This window comes from Mytilus trossulus, chromosome 1 (assembly GCF_036588685.1).
Source record: "Mytilus trossulus isolate FHL-02 chromosome 1, PNRI_Mtr1.1.1.hap1, whole genome shotgun sequence".
Classification (NCBI taxonomy): domain Eukaryota; kingdom Metazoa; phylum Mollusca; class Bivalvia; order Mytilida; family Mytilidae; genus Mytilus; species Mytilus trossulus.
The window spans coordinates 104,325,539-104,342,455 of record NC_086373.1 but is presented as its reverse complement, the minus strand read 5'-3'; the positions used below and the strand labels follow the sequence as shown (position 1 = coordinate 104,342,455).

The 16,917-nt window shown below is 30.8% G+C and overlaps 1 long non-coding RNA gene across 1 annotated transcript; it reads right to left on the bottom strand.

Annotated features, from left to right (window-relative positions):
* Positions 1–181: 181 nt before the first annotated feature.
* Positions 182–15,569, bottom strand: LOC134711553 (uncharacterized). Its single transcript, XR_010106195.1, has 3 exons — positions 15,456–15,569; positions 2,344–2,403; positions 182–243 (listed from the first exon to the last, which is right to left on the bottom strand). It is a non-coding gene; the product is annotated as an uncharacterized LOC134711553 (long non-coding RNA).
* Between the last annotated feature and the right edge of the window lie 1,348 nt (positions 15,570–16,917).

Genomic DNA, 16,917 nt, shown 5'->3' with positions numbered 1-16,917 from the left:
CAGTTGTACATACGTTTGTTCTGAGAGTTTCGATACAACTATACTTTGAGTGAGTGGCACAAACATTAGATGCCTAATTTAACGACAAATGAAGGGGTAGCTGAGAAGTACATTTACGTTAAAAAAATTGTATTCGTAACTTTTATTTGATATTTCGAATTATAAAAAAAATAATACTTACTGTACAAATATTTCTGAAGTGCTGATACTAAATTTACATTTCTCAGTTTTAAACTCACTCAACTAAAATATACAATTTTATGATTAACTTTATACGCTAGGAACTTGAATGCAATTTACCAACGTAGAAGAATTTAGAAATAGAGCAAAATATTTTCAAGAATATGCATTTCATTTCCGTTTTACGAAATTCCAAACAAATATTTCATTGGTAGAGTTTCTTTTAAGATCTTATTTGAAGTTATATATTTAAGAAAAATCTGTCAAGTTGTGTGTTCTTTACATAATTAATATAATACTTTGCCTGTAGAATACAATAAGTTATCAGAACTCTATTCACAAAAAAAGACACGGTCCTTATTCAAAAATATTTTTACTCTAAAAACTAAATACCACCAATTACAAAATTGTTTTTTTTTATTTCTGTACAGAAATGTGTGAGACTGTTCTGTGTAACATTTTATATTGGAAAGCTGAAAGTCTAACTTCTTTAGTACATTTAAAAGCTAGTGAATAAACATTTTTTAATTTTTCGTCAAAATCAAAATAAATACTCTTTAAAGGAATATCACTCAGATAGTTTAGTTTATTTTAGAATATAGTGTAAAATGAATGGCTAATTTCACCTTTATGTCTTTCTAAAAATTTGTCAAATCCAATAAGACTTTATATTTCAGTTTTGAACATAGACTTAAAACATTTTTCTTCCTAATTTTACACCTAAAGATGTCTATAACAAAAATAAAAAATAGTTCTTATCTGAAAGACAGTTGATAGACAATTCATAGTATTACATTAATTAGATATTTAGTTTATCTTAAGAATGACCTTCTGGTATATTTTTGAACAAAAGTCTCAAATTTTTTCAAAATCTTTTGATTTACTCCTGGTTTGCTCAAATTTCATAATATCAATTATCTATAAGTAAAAGAAAAAAAAACACAAAAAAAGCGTAATGAACATCCAATTGTATAGTCTGTTCAAACTTCAAAAGTATATAGTTTATCGATGTTTTCTATATTCAGGTATTGTTAAATTGTTTAACCATTTTTATTTGTATAGATAAAAGATAGAGTAATCAAATGTTTTGTTTCGCAATAACTTAATATCAATTCGATTGATTCACTTAATTTGTGATTAAACCATGGCATTAATTTTAACAGTGTCTTAATAATTCAGTAGTTTTTAAATGATTATAATATAAATACACTAATATACGATATGATTTTCTTTTATTACTGTACCAAGTCAGGAATATGGCCATTGTTATATTATAGTTCGTTTCTGTGTGTGTTTCATTTTAACGTTGGATTTCGTTTGTGTCGTTTGTTTCCTCTTATATTTGAGTGTGAATTCACATTATTATAAGACGTGTTACGTAACTTTTCTATCCCAAATTCATGTATTTAGTTTTGAGGTTATATTTGTTATTCTCATCGGATGTTGTCTAATGCTTTGTTCGTTTCTGTGTGTGTTACATTTTAATGTTGTGTCGTTGTTCTCTTATATTTAATGTTGTGTCGTTGTTCTCTTATATTTAATGTTGTGTCGTTGTTCTCTTATTTTTAATGCGTTTTTCTCAGTTTCAGTTTGTAACCCGGATTTGTTTTTTTCTATCGATATATGAGTTTGCCTTAAATTGCAGATGATGACATCTGACCGCATATGGACAATTGTAAAAGCTTGAAAAGATGCATGTTTACATTATAATAAAAACTAATTGCAGTTTTAAATGATGGAAACAACTTCCTTGACCTATAACTGATACATTTGATCTCATTTTGGACATATCGATGTTAATCCCACATGAAAAATGTTTACTTTAAGAGCAATTTAAATGTTTTATTTTCGATAGTATGTTTAAGAATTGAATTGATATATCGATTGATTCTGTATTTCACATCACGATTGCTCCAATCCTTTTCCTTTTCAAACAGACACAAGACATCAAAAGGTAGTGTACAACCATATTTTACATACATATTAAAAAAAGTTTAAAAAAATATTTTACCAATAAATGCATGATATATATTGACGAGATTCAACGTTTTGTTGAGACCCTACTAGCGGAAAACAAATACTTCAATTGCTGTCTGTTTTCATATTTCATTTTTGTTCAACTCAAAAGTAGGAAAGAGATAATACACATAAAGACAGGCTTACCTGTTGAATCTTATCTTCTAAATGACATTTCAATAGTTTTAACCTGGTACTTTGTTCTTTCTTTTGAATGAAAAAAACAAAACAAATGGAAAACATAAATGATATATATATATATATACTGGTACAAATTCAGATGAACAACTTTCTATGACCGTTATAGATATATGTAATATTTTATAAGAATAAAAAGAAACTGTTGACTATTTAATCCCTTCACAGTAAGACTACATAAATTAAAAGGTCAGTGCCATTGGAAACTGTTCAGCGGTATCTAACTAAGAGGATGTAATAAAAAAAAATGTGTACATGTTAATCCGTTTACTCGATATATGAACAGAAGATATGGTATGATTGCCAATGAGACAAACCCCCACAAGAAACCAATGACACAGAAATTAACAACTATGTGTCCGGCCCTCTATAATATGCATTAATTAAAGCCCATACCGCAAAATCATCTATAAAAGAACCCAAAATGACAAATTTTAGACAACTGAAAGGAGAAGCGATGACCTAATTTATGTACAAAATAATGAACAAAAAACACATATGTAACACAGAATTTGCAAAAGCAAATTAACAGAGCTGACATTGTTAAACATAAGCCCAACAATGTTAGATCTGTAAATTTGCTTTCGCAAATGTTTTGTTCTTCCCTCGCCGGGATTCGAACTCATGCTACTGACATATCGTAACACCAAATCGCCTGGCACTGTATCCGGCACACGGCCACATAGGCTTCACAAATATAAAGCTTTCGGTGGACCGGTGTTACGGTACCTCGTTCTTGAACAACGACACTAATATAAGATGGTGTTATATGAAGATGTTGTTATCAAATCGTGTTGACACATATTTCGGCTTAAAAAATAACCTTCGTCATTGTCAATAATTTTAACAGTGATGTTTAATTTAGTTCATTCAGATGTTTTTGGGTCCAGTGTGACGTTCATTTTCACAGAAATAGTAAACAATTCTATGAGGAGCCAGTTGAGGAACATCTCCGGGTACAACATTTTCACGCTGCGTTGAAGACCCATTGGTGGCCTCTCATATCTGAGTGAATAGTCTAAAAAGTTCTCTGCTGATATTGGCAAATTGTTTTTTCCTACTCCAAATAAGTTTGCCCAAATTCAGAATGTGTTGATCTAATCCGAAGAAAAGATTCAACAACTATACATTGATATTAATGACACAGGGCGTACCGGTAATTTTCCTGTTACGAGTATATTTTCGACGCGATACATTCCGTATTAGGTCAATTGCATACTGATTTACGAATTTATCCTGATTTTGTTAAATTACAAATTTACATATTCATTTTCAAATATTATGACAATATCAATCAAATATGTTTAGATAATAATCTAAAAACAGTGAAATATTGAAAATATTAGGACTATATAGCAACTGAAACATTTTTTTTATTAGTTCGTTGGTATAAGAGAGATACCTTCAATTGACGTATTAAAAAAAATGTACTAAAACTTATTGGGACAATATCAGTCTATCAAATTACGATAAATTACCCCAACTCAGGAAAATCAATAATTTCGTCTCCTTTGCAAATTAGTTTTTCTAATTCTTGCTACATTTAAAACATCATACCGTCTTAAGAATCTAATTTTAAGTGATGTCTTCTTGGAACTTAAATTGGCTTCAATTCTAAATGTGTCTTTCACGTGTTAATACTAAATTATATAAAGATTTATAACAATTTCTTTCTTTCATCATTACATTTCTTTTCAACGATATTTTCCATTTTTTAAAATTTAATTATGCCTACTAAACTGAACATATTTGCTAACATATTAATTCAACAAAAAGTACTCGCATGTTACAAGTTTATACTTTTGTGCTTAGTTAAGCTTATATATCAAATATATTGTTAAAAGGGAAAGATTTGTTGTGAACAACAAATATGCCATGGTAGAATAATGAGTTGGGCAAGTTATTATCTTTTTCTCAATAAAAACTTGTTCAATTGTACCAGTACAAGTAATAACTTGTATGAAGGCATCATACAATTAATTACTTTTACAAAATGTTTGTACAAGTAATAACGTGTACAAAATAATAAAATGTACACAACATATATATAATCTAAATGACTATCTTATATAGAAGGTTAGTCTGTGTTCGTTTACAAGAAGAATATAGGTGAAGCATACAATTGAGGCTAAAGGCAGATGATGACATTTCATTGGACATGAACCTTTTCATTCTATAGACTAAAGATGGTAAAATAAAAGTCATTTAAATTTCAAACCTAAGAAACTTACTTTGACATAATATCTGAATGGCAGCAAACAAAACAAAGGAAAGGGACAAAGTTCAATAAACTCCGTCATCAAAACTTACAATGAATATATTAACAAATCGAGCAAAATGAATTTTCCACAATCATGTTACAGTTGGCGACCTAAACATTGTTGATAACGTTTCCCTGCAAAGTGAACTACCCAGTGACCTTTAAATATCGTGACCCTAAATCCATCATTTAGAAACACAACTCCAAAATACTGAAGGATTCAATTCCATATTATGCCAGGCAATGTGTTTATAGCGACAGAGAAGACTTAGGTGCATGCTTTTTTTATTAGCTGATGTTGGCTTTGAATCTGACAGTAACTGCGAGTACTCTCAGATGTGTACCTAGTATCTTTTTGATGTGGGGATGTACCTACGTCCACGTCTAATGGAGAGTACTAGCAGTTAGTGACAACTAGTCCAACGCCAATTACAACTAATGAAAAAAAACAATGCATCTTAGACTAAAATAGCAATCAGAACAAATATAACATCCGATGGACTTAGTGTAAAGACGTCATCTACGACCAGAAAAAACTTGACCTTGAGCAATGCCAAGGTACAAGTAACGATAGATTGTAGAGCCATGAATGTGCATTGGGCTGTGTACTGTCGATTTTGGACAGGCGTAGAAATACAATCCCGGGGTTTAGCATCATAAACTATATGAGAAAAAACTTAACCTGTATCAGGCCAAAAACAGGTCTAGCATAAATGTCTTCATTTCCGTTGCAAAGATCCTGAGTGAACCAATATTATCTAATCAAAGAAAATGAGATCTTTAATGACCTTTCATCCTTTCTGAATAAGTCAGTTAAAAGGTTAGGTTCGTTTTGATATAAATAAAGGCAAAAGTAGTATTCTGCTGTTCGAAATTCATAAATCGATAGAGAAAAAACAAATCAGGGTTTCAAACTAAAACTGAGGGAAACGTATCAAATATAGGAGAACTACGACACAACAGAAACACAACATTAAAATGTAACAAACACAGAAACGAACTTTAATATAACGATGGCCATTTTCCTGTCTTAGTACAGGGCATTTAAAGAAAAAAAATGGTCGGTTGAACCTGGTTTTGCGGCATGCCAAACCTCCCGCTTTAATGGCAATATTAATAATATCATTAAAATGACAACATTACATGACAGGACTACAATACAAATAAATGGGAGAAAATATAGGACAGAGAAACAAACGAAAAATAGCCAACAAAAGGTACCAGGTTTAAAACGCTAGACGCGTGTCACGTCCACACAAGACTAATCAGCGACGCTTAGATGACAAAAGTTTGAAAGCCAAAACAAGTACACAGTTGAAGATAACTGAGGACCACTAGTTTCAAAAAGTTGGGGCCAATATGACCAGCGTAATCCGCCTGGGACAAGAACATCCCTATTATTTAGAATAGTTCATACTTTTGCAAACAGCAAATTTTGTAAAATGACTATATACTAGATATACATGATTGAAAATAAGTGGTGACTAGCTACATAATCAAAACGGCTACATTACAAAATACACAGCCGTGTAAGCCAAAACCAGCGCAACGCGCAAAGTACCAAGTCACATTTGAATTTCTAAAACGATAAATGACGCCATTTTTGTACTTTGTATAGAAAATTGACATAAAAGATTTGTTGTGAAAAACATGAACTCATAGAAAAAAAACCAATAGACACGGGCATATCGAGTTGTGATATATAAACATGGTTAGATAGCACCAAAGGAACATCCGCGTTCAAGAAAAGAAAATTAACAATAGGGAACGAAAATCGTTCCTTCTGTCGTATATTTTAGTGTGGAGTTTCTATAAGATTTTCCCCGTTTACACTTATTTTTACACTACGACGAAAGAGCGTCAGTTATGAATTGACGACACGATTTCCAGTCTATTGTAGATGGTGGACGATATTTTGGTAATTTAAAAAAAAGTGTTTAACCTCTCGATCTTGAATGATTTTGTTCAACCAGATTTAAACATTAAAAAATAGGGACATTTAAATTGACCAGTTGGTTTTGTAAGATTTAAATCTACCTGTAAAAATATTTTTATTCTCCTAACCCAAAATGTCAGCATGCTTTTTTCCTGAAATTTTTCTTGACTTAGGATTATTCTATCAAAAAATTGAAAGGGTAGAACTATTTATGGTTTTCATTGTTTTAAATCCCCAGTATTGATATTTACCATAAAATCTGAATCAGTAAAATATTTTGTTAACTGCATATTAATATGTATGAAAATTAAAACTGTTTTTAAATAATAAATGATTCTTTACATTTATAACCCTCATACATAGTATTGTCCATTTGTCAGTGACACATGAAAGAGCTATCCAGTTGGTATCAGTTTCAATTTTCATATGGATTATTTGGATTATGTGTTGTGCATTTCTTTATAATGTCCCTTCAAGATTTTCATTTTGGATTATGATATTTGCGGTGTTTTTCTTTGTAATTTATTATAAGAGGATTTTTGTGGAAAAAAAACTGTGTTTACTGAAGGAAATTCAATTTGCAAAATATGGAATAAGTTATCTAAAAGGTTATAAAAGATCAAATTTGAATGCAAGTAGGAGAAATAATTTCAACACATTCAGTATAAATTTTGGGATACATTATTATAAGAGTGATTCACCTGTTTAAATGGAATATATATCATGGGAATTATCATGGAAATGAAACAAAATGTTAAATTCATAAAGTGAATATAGTCTAAGGTAGTGATAAAGTGAAATGAAAAAGTAAAATATTCCAAAATATTTCTAATGTTGGGATAATATGAATGTGAAATTGGAAATAATCATTGTAAAGTTCTGGATCTGATATTGTTTAATTGGAATATGAAATAAAAATGCAATGCTGTGGATATAATAAAATCAAGTGATATAGTGAAAATATATGAATAAATAAAGGCAACAGTAGTATACCGCTGTTCAAAACGCATAAATCCATGGACAAAAAACAAAATCGGGGTAACAAACCAAAACCGAGGGAAACGCATTAAATATAAGAGGAGAACAACGACACAACACCGAAACGCAACACACACAGAAACGGACCAAGCATAAGACAAAACACCACGAGAATAACAAATATAACATGAAAACCAAATACATGAATTTGGGATAGACTTATTCAAAAATTTGAAATGTGAGGATACTCATTTTCAATGTGATAATGGAAATAATCAAACATTGCAAAATTCTGTACCTGTTTTAGGGATATATATATCACGGTAAATTTAAACGGAATATTGATATAGAGAGAAAATTTAGTTATATAGTCAAAAGCATGAACAAATATTCGAAAACTTTCATCATGTTTATAAAAATTATAAAAATGTTATGAATTATTTCAGATAAAGAAAATTGAATACTGGATGAGATATAAGATATGTAGAGTAAATAAAATAGTTTATTCAAATACGATTTTGATATTTCAATATGAATATTCATTAACAATTTGTACAAGGAACATGTCAAAAACAAATTATTTTGAGTTATTTCCCATTATAAAGCTAAACAGATATTAAAAAGTTTGTTTTTCAACAATATACAAGAAATCTAAGCACTCACAGTATTTGGCTATGAAAACATTAAGGAGGAAATATAGTGAATTATATGACATGCAATTAAATTCCTGTATGAAAACATATAGTCTTGATCTGGCTTGCCTTCTTTAATTCTGAATGACAGTAAAAAAAAATCTCTAAATGTTGTGTTTTTTTTGGCATTTGAATGATTAATTATTTCAGGGAAAACATCCATTTCCATAACAAAAAGACTAATAGCAATATTAATTTCTTAACCTGTTTTTAACTTTTAGGATTCTCTAATAAAAAACATGAGAAAAGGATTTTTTTATCCAATTCACAGTGTAGTTAATGTAAGAACATGAAATAAGCTTGTGTTTTTGTATCAAATATAAGTGGTAATTTATTCATACCATATAAACTAATTTAGATTGAATGCATATTATGTTATTCAACAAAGATAAAAATTGAAAACTTGATGCCAATACAACGTTTCAAAATGTAATGACCCTAGATGTGGTCTTAGTGAATATATGGCAACCGGCCCGCAATTAACACTGAAAAACGGCCAAACCAAATATACTTTTTAAAAGTTTGGTCTTCTGGAAAATGTTGTTTGTGCTGTTTTTATACCCTTCTACAACGAAATTTGTTTTACATGCACACGCATTTGACTAATAGGTCGAACACCTGATGTTCTTTAACCCTGCTGACTGCCATTGGCGATTGCCAAATAAAATTGATCACAAGATGTAACAAAATAGATCTTAATATACATTTAATACTAAACAGAAAATAATTTAACTTGTGGCCACGATGTTATGTCACAAACATACGGTGTCAATATTTTTTTAGTACACCAGATCCGGAATTTCGACAATGAATGTCTCTTCAGTGATGTTAGGGATCGAAACGGTATTTGGAAAGCCATATAAAAATTACCCTCATTTTTAGAAAAAGTACCCTCATTTTTAGGTAAGACTCTTGATATATATATATTGTGCACTAACAAGTTCTAACTTTATCACTGAAATGCTATATACTAACGTTAACGAAGCCGTGATAAGGTACCGGTACTTTAAACATTCACAATTATTTTGGATATATACCCACATGACACATGCCAAGCAAGGAATCCTTGGTAATCATAGTTCTCTTCTTTGTTAATATAGAATTTAACACAAAGACGAACAATATCGATCTTTCTTTTTTGTATACATAAACGTGTCTTAAAAACAACGGTATATTTCTGGGTAGTCTGAGTGACTCTCGAAGCTGCTTTCTTAATTCTCAACATAAATGCTATCAGCAATCAAATGGGGCTTCAATGTGTCTGTGATGCATGTTAACAGTGTTGTGACTGGTGGATCTAAGCTATTGGGTTGTTCAGCTAATTTGTCAACTATTTACAACTGTCATAACTAGTTTTGAAACCAGAATATGGTAAAAAAAAATATTACATATTAGAAATATTACATATGTTTTTCATTCGGTATGATATAGACTAAGTAAAACATTTAATTTTGTCTGATTTTATGGATTTCCCTTTTTTTTTGTGTTCATTATTACAAGCAATATTGTATGTTTCCTCTTGAAAAAGTACACATTAAACATTGCTCGCTAAACACAATGTAATTAATACTTTAAAAACTTTAATTGTACACTGTAATTGTAACTGGAAGAAAAAAGTCCATTTATAAGTAATATACGGAAAAACAGGTAATAAATCTTAACATGTTTTTTTTACAAAATTTAATTCAGGATACTATCTTATGATTATAAACAAGTCAAAGTTAAAGATTAGAAATCCAGGATAGATTAAAAAAAATAACCTCGGAGTGAAAAGAGGGGCAAAATAACAAGAGGGACATTCAAATTAGATCGAAAATAAACTGACAACGACATGGCTAAAAAAGAAAAAGACAAACTGACAAATAATTTTACAAAATATACAACATAGAAAATCAAAGACTTAGCATTACGAACAACAAGGAAGACTGAGGGTGATATCATGTGCTCTGGAAGGTTTTTAAGTAGATCCTACTCCGCATTTGGTACCCGTCGTGTTGCTTATGTTAGGGACTGTTCAATATTTATCAGATGGATGGGCCGGTGCAAAATGGGGCGGGGCAAGCACTTTTTTAAGGAAATATTTGGATGGGCAAGAACTTTTTTCAAATATTTAGTGGATGGGCCAGGACATATTTTATAGGGAAAATTTTGCTATCAATTTTATCGGTATATAGGAAATTTCTTTTGCGGGCACTCAAAACATGTCGCAACAACTGGTAGCTTGTTTCATTTCTGTCAATTTTAAGGATTTAATTAAGGAATAAAAAATCTAGAATTTTCTGCCCGAACTATCTTTTAAATTATTTTGATCTTATAGAATACCAAGTTGTTTAATAATTGGTGTATTGATGTTAAATTTATTGATTTGATTAATAGGTAAGACAAAAAAGCTCAAATTTGTATTTTAGGCTGAACACAGATAGTCACCTTTAAATTTTTTTAAAACTTTTTTCCAAATCAACTTGGATTTTCATAAAACTCAACAACTATCTCAATTATTTATACAAAAAGCCAGTTTGTTTGGTAACTTGGTGTTTTGCTGTCAGTTTTATGAATTTTATAAATAGGTTAGGCCACACCAATTTGTTTCCTTGTTCGACGGACCCGCCCGCACCTATTTTTTTCAAAACCGAATATTTTTATTTTTATTATTTTCCCGCTTCCCGCAGCCGGAAATGAAATCATGTCCATTTCCCGCACCGTTTTTTTGTAAATATAATAAAAAGATCTCAACATTTGTTTATAAAATCACAGTCTTTGCTTCATATAGCGATTTTAAACCTATCAGTACCCCACAACACTGTAAATATCTGCGAGAATATTTGTTTCAGCATGAAACCAATTTATTTCACCTGGGAGTGCTCCGATATAAATATATAACCGGAAATACCAGTACAGAACCAAACGTTGTTTTTTTTCCCCCTAACTTATATTCCTTATAACAAAATGTTCGTTGTTAAAATAAAGTACAAATAACTTCTGAAGGATTTGCCTTCAACTGCAATTATAATGTATGGTGACGGTCATACCCGCTGCAGGTTTGTGCACCTGTCCAGGTTTATTCAGGGACCTGTTGTTCAGCCGTTATCGTTTGTTCAAATTGTTGATGTGGTTCATTAGTATTTTCCCGATTGGAAATATAAATTAGATCGTTGGTTTTGCTGTTCGAATTGTGTACAATACTAAGTTGTGGTCCCTTATAGTTTGCTGGTTGGTCTGGATCAAAGCTTTGTGAAAAAGGCCGTACTTTGACCTATGCTTGTTATTATCAGGTTGGGAACAACCCTCCCTCAGACAAGGGCCCTGAAGGGGTCATTTTACCATGTTTACTGATGTAGAAAAGAAAATAGAAATACTAAGGATTTGTATAGTGCTATTATACAAAACCTTTGACAACTTAGAATGTTTTTCTCAAATAGAGGAGAAATACATCATATTTTAAACCACTTTTCTAAAAGAGGGATGGGTCCACTTATATTTTTTATTTTGAATAATATTAAACTGTTAAAGTAAATGTGTTAACAAGGATAAAGTCCAGGAATATTACAAAATTCTTGGACATGTTGACGTTTTGACCATTTAATTCCAAATAGTATAGTTCTTTGGGAAAATATTAGAACTTTTGTACTTGAAGTGTTTTTACAAAAAAATATATTATAACTTATATGACCCCTCATAAAAGGGATATTCATTACATTAAGGGGTTGTTCTGAAATAATTTTGACTTGGATGGAGAATTGTCTCATTGTCAGTCACACATACATAGACAAGATTTAACTATTCAATTATTTCTTGTTGAACAGGGAAAAAAATATTTCATAAATTAAAGAAATGTCAAGGTACAAGTGATAAATCAAGTTTTAATATAGTCAAAACCTACTATTTTATATTTACAAAAAAAAATTATAATCGCTCGCCTTTACTTTTTAAGCTTCGCCTCAAAAATTGGCAAATTAAATATTTTTTTATTAAAATTTTCAAATCGCTCGCTCGCCCCAATTTTTGAAGTCCAAAAATCCGTAGAACAAGAAATTAAATTGATGTGGCCTTAAAAAAAAAGCTGAAATTTTAAGTTTCGGCTGAATCTAGATAGTCATCTTTAAAAAAAAATTATAACTTTTTTAAATCAACATGGATTTTCATAAAACTCTACAGTTATTTCATATACATATTGATCTTACAGAACACCAAGTTGATTGGTAGTTTGGTGTATTGCTGTCATTCTTACAGATTTAATAAAAAGGTTAAAAAAGGCTCACATTTTCAGTTAAGGCTAAATCCAGATAGTCATCTTTAAATATTTTTATTACTTTTTCAATCAACATGGATTTTCATAATACTTCACAGATATTTCATTTATATAATGATCTTATAGAATGCTAAGTTTTTTGGTGTATTGCTGTCATTCTAATGGATTTAATAAACAGGTTTTTTAAAAAAAGCTAAAAATTTCAGTGTTGGCTAATTCAAGATAGTCACCTTTAAATTTTTTCATAACATTTTCAAATCAACTTGAATTTTCCACAAAGTATTACTGCTAAACCATTTCTATATTGATCTTACTAAATGCCAGGCTGTTTAGGACTTTGGGTTTTTGCTGTCATTTTAATGGATTTAGTTAATAGGTAAAAAAAAAAAGCTACAATTTTAAGCTTAGACTAAAGTCGCATGGTCACCTTTAAAAACATTTATAACTTTTTCAATTCATGTTAGATTTTCATATAACTGTACAGTTATCTCAGTTATATATTGACATGACAGAATGCCTGGTTGTTTGATAGTTTTTTTTTATTGTTTGTTGTTTAACTGTAAAATCTAGGGAATTAATTAATAGGCGAAAAAACTGCTTCATAGTCAAAAACATGTCTGCCTATATTTGCTTAAACAGACCATTTTTTCTTTTTAGAAAAGAAGATAAAGGGACATTGATATTTGAACTATAAAGGTGCTCTGTTATTAGGACAATACTTTGTAATTCAGCAAATGATATGTTTACTAGTCCAAGAGTTATTGTCCCTTAATTTATATTATAATATTTTATTTCCTTTATTTTAAATCAATATTGTATTTGAGGCTGCACATTTAAAATCAAATCTGTACATGTATATTCATACTGGTTTAAAAAAACATTAAAATGTAAGGTTCTGATACACACATAAATATATGCATATAAGAATTATTAAACTAGCACATTTGAAAATTTTTAAGTCTATTCTTTGATTTCAATACATAAAAAATTAAAAACTTTAAAATAGAAAAAGCACCTAATTCATTTTTGATTGTCCTAAAGCTTTAGAGGGGCAAGGACTTTTTTTATATATTTTTTTAGATGGTCAAGGACTTTTTTTCAAAATTTAAAAGGATGGGCATTAACGTTTTTAATGAAACAATATTAAGAATGCACCGGCCCATCCATCTGGTAAATATTGAACGGTCCCTTATTATTGCGGACACAGCCGCTGCAAACGACGACGACGACGACGTCATGTAGAGTCGTTATGTCTTGCGTTTACGACAAAAGTCGCAGCCTCGATGAAATTGACATTATAATTGGAATCTACTGTGCTACACTTCCTGTTTACTTATTCATTTATTCATATGCAACAGTTTTTTTATGACCTTCTTAGGAAGAATAAAAAGGAGCATACATTATATTTTAACTTCACGTTCCACTATATATATATATATATATATATATATATATATATATTTGATGTCATCACACTAAATATTTTAAAGTTTGATGACTTTGTGAAATGCATCTATTCCATCTAGCTTAAATAAAGAATACACACCGCAGTTGAATCTGCTTCATATATTCATCTTAATCAAGATTTTTACAAACGAATACTGAACTACAAACGAGATGATTTCTCTTGATGTGTTTGAGCTTTTGATTTTGCCATTTGATTAGGGACTTTCCGTTTTGAATATTTATATTTGTATTTTACTTTTTCAGTTTCCCAATTTTCAACATCTATTTTTTATGTAGCAACTATTACGTAAAAAAATGAGAAAATGACGTAATCACAAAATCTTGACGTTGACCACTAAGCTATGTATTAAGGTGAAAATCAAGTCAAGTCTTTCAGTTCAGCATGCTCTCTAAACCATGGTTTTAATTGATTTCATATATTACATATAGTAAAACCTGGCATTAAAGCTAAAAATTGAACTTCATATCTGAACCATGACATTAAGTTTAAGTTCAATGAACCCGATCTGAATGAAATATTTTTTAATAAAATTGAGAATGGAAATGGGGAATATGTAAAAGAGACAACAATCCGACCATATAAAAAACAACAGCAGAAGGTCACCAACAGGTCTTCAATGTAGCGAGAAATTCCCGCACCCGGAGGCGTCCGTCACCTTGCCCCTGTACAAATGTATACTAGTTCAGTGATAATGAACGCCATACTTATTTCCAAATTGTACATTAGAAACTAAAATTAAGATAATGCAAGACTAACAAAGGCCAGAGGCTCCTGACTTGAGAGAGGCGCAAAACGGAGGCGGGGTTACACATGTTTGTGAGGTCTCAACTTTCCTCCTATACCTCTACCCAATGTGGAAAAGTAAACACATAGCAATACGCACATTAAAATTCAGTTCAAGAGAAGTCCGAGTCTGATGTCAGAAGAAATTACCAAAGAAAATAAACAAAATGATAATAATACATAAATAACAAGAGACTACTAGCAGTTAACTGACATGCCAGCTCCAGCCTTCAATTAAACTGATTGAAAGATTATGATTTCATCATATGAATATCAGGCACAACCCTTCCCCTTAGGGGTTTAGTATCATACCACCATAACATATATGAGAAGAACATAACCCGTGTCATGCCAACAACTGGTTTTTGAATAAATGTGTTTAGTTCCGTAACATATTAAGAATTGCATAGATAAAAAAAAAAAATCACCTACTATTCAAAGGAAGAGAAGTTCTATGAAAAACACTTATGTCATTGAAAGCTTTGTCATTGATTTTTTAAAAAAAATCATGGCAAACTTGAGAGAAAACATATTAAGTGTATATTCACAGCATTAAAACATTATAACGTGAACCAAACCAAGCATGTGAACGTGTATCAACAGAAGACATAAGTAACAAAAAAAATATGCTTTATACACGAACGATTGCTTACTTTGTAGATATTCTTGCGTATTATGATTATACTTTTACTTACAGAGCTTGCTACTTGTATGGCCTGTTTAACTTTAAGTTCAGCAAGATTATACTTTTCTGTTTTCAATAAACACATGGCGAAGAGCTCCAATAGATCAGCAGTGTTGCATTGTGTTTGACCTTGACAAAATTAATTTGGAAATAAAACGTTTTGTCTTCAAATCATGATAAATGAAATTCATAGTTTAAGGCTCGTATACAAATATGCACAAATCTTGTATATCATCAAACAGTACATGTACAAAAGTGAAACATGTGTCAATGGTCGACAAACTAAGAGATAAACATGCAGCAATTACCTGCATCTGAAGGTTTTGTAAAAGGACAATGTCACCCGGATAAAAACCGACACGTAATCCGTTCTACACATAACATACAAAATTTTGTTGGCAAATCACATACGAATCACAACTTTTCTCTTTAACCCTCTTGCTGCCGACCATTTTTCAAGTTTGCATTTCATATGCCGGAAAATACGACAGCTCAACGTCTGTGACGAAACATGCCAAACAACGACGTCATTCGATATATTACGTCACAACATAATGACCGTTACATTTGGAACCCATTGGACAAAAACATAACACTGTTTTATCTTCGATATTTTTATTGAAAGAGATACAGCATTGATGAGAAGCTTGCATAAATTTAACCATGGACATATGTGTCCCTCCGGCACTGCCGGTCTGGACATATGTGTCCCTCCGGCAGCAAGAGGGTTAAATCATACTTTATGATAGACTTGTAAAATCAAAATCAAATATGTCAACGGTTAAATTTATGCAAGCTTCTCATCATCTCTGTATCTCTTTCAATTAAAAGATCAAAGATTAAACAGTGTAATGTTTTCTCCAATGGGTCTCAGATGTAACGGTCATTATGTCGTGACGTCATATATCGAATGACGTCATCGTTTGGCATGTTACGTCACATACGCCCAGCTGACGTATTTTCTGGCAAATGAAATTAAACCTTGAAAAATGGTCGGCAGCAAAAGGGTTAAGGAATGACTGTAATATTCTTTTCTGTCTATAACGAAATAACATAAAAAATGTGGTGCACACTGAGTTACCCGTGTATTGGGTTATTTTAAAGTGTGCACCACATTTTTTATGTTATTTCGAATAGACAGAAAAAATATTACAGTCATTCCTTATAATTTAATTCTAAATTATATTTTAAGCTGTAGCAAATCATGAAATAGTTATCAAAGGTACCAGGATTATAATTTAGTACGCAAGACGCGCGTTTCGTCTACATAAGACTCATCAGTGACGCTCATATCAAATTATTTATAAAGCCAAACAAGTACGAAGTTGAAGAGCATTGAGGATCCAAAATTCCCAAAAGTTGTGCCAAATACGGCTAAGGTAATCTTTTCCTGGGGTATGAAAATCCTTAGTTTTTCGAAAATTCAAAGTTTTATATTCAGGAAATTTATAAAAATGACCACACACTTGATA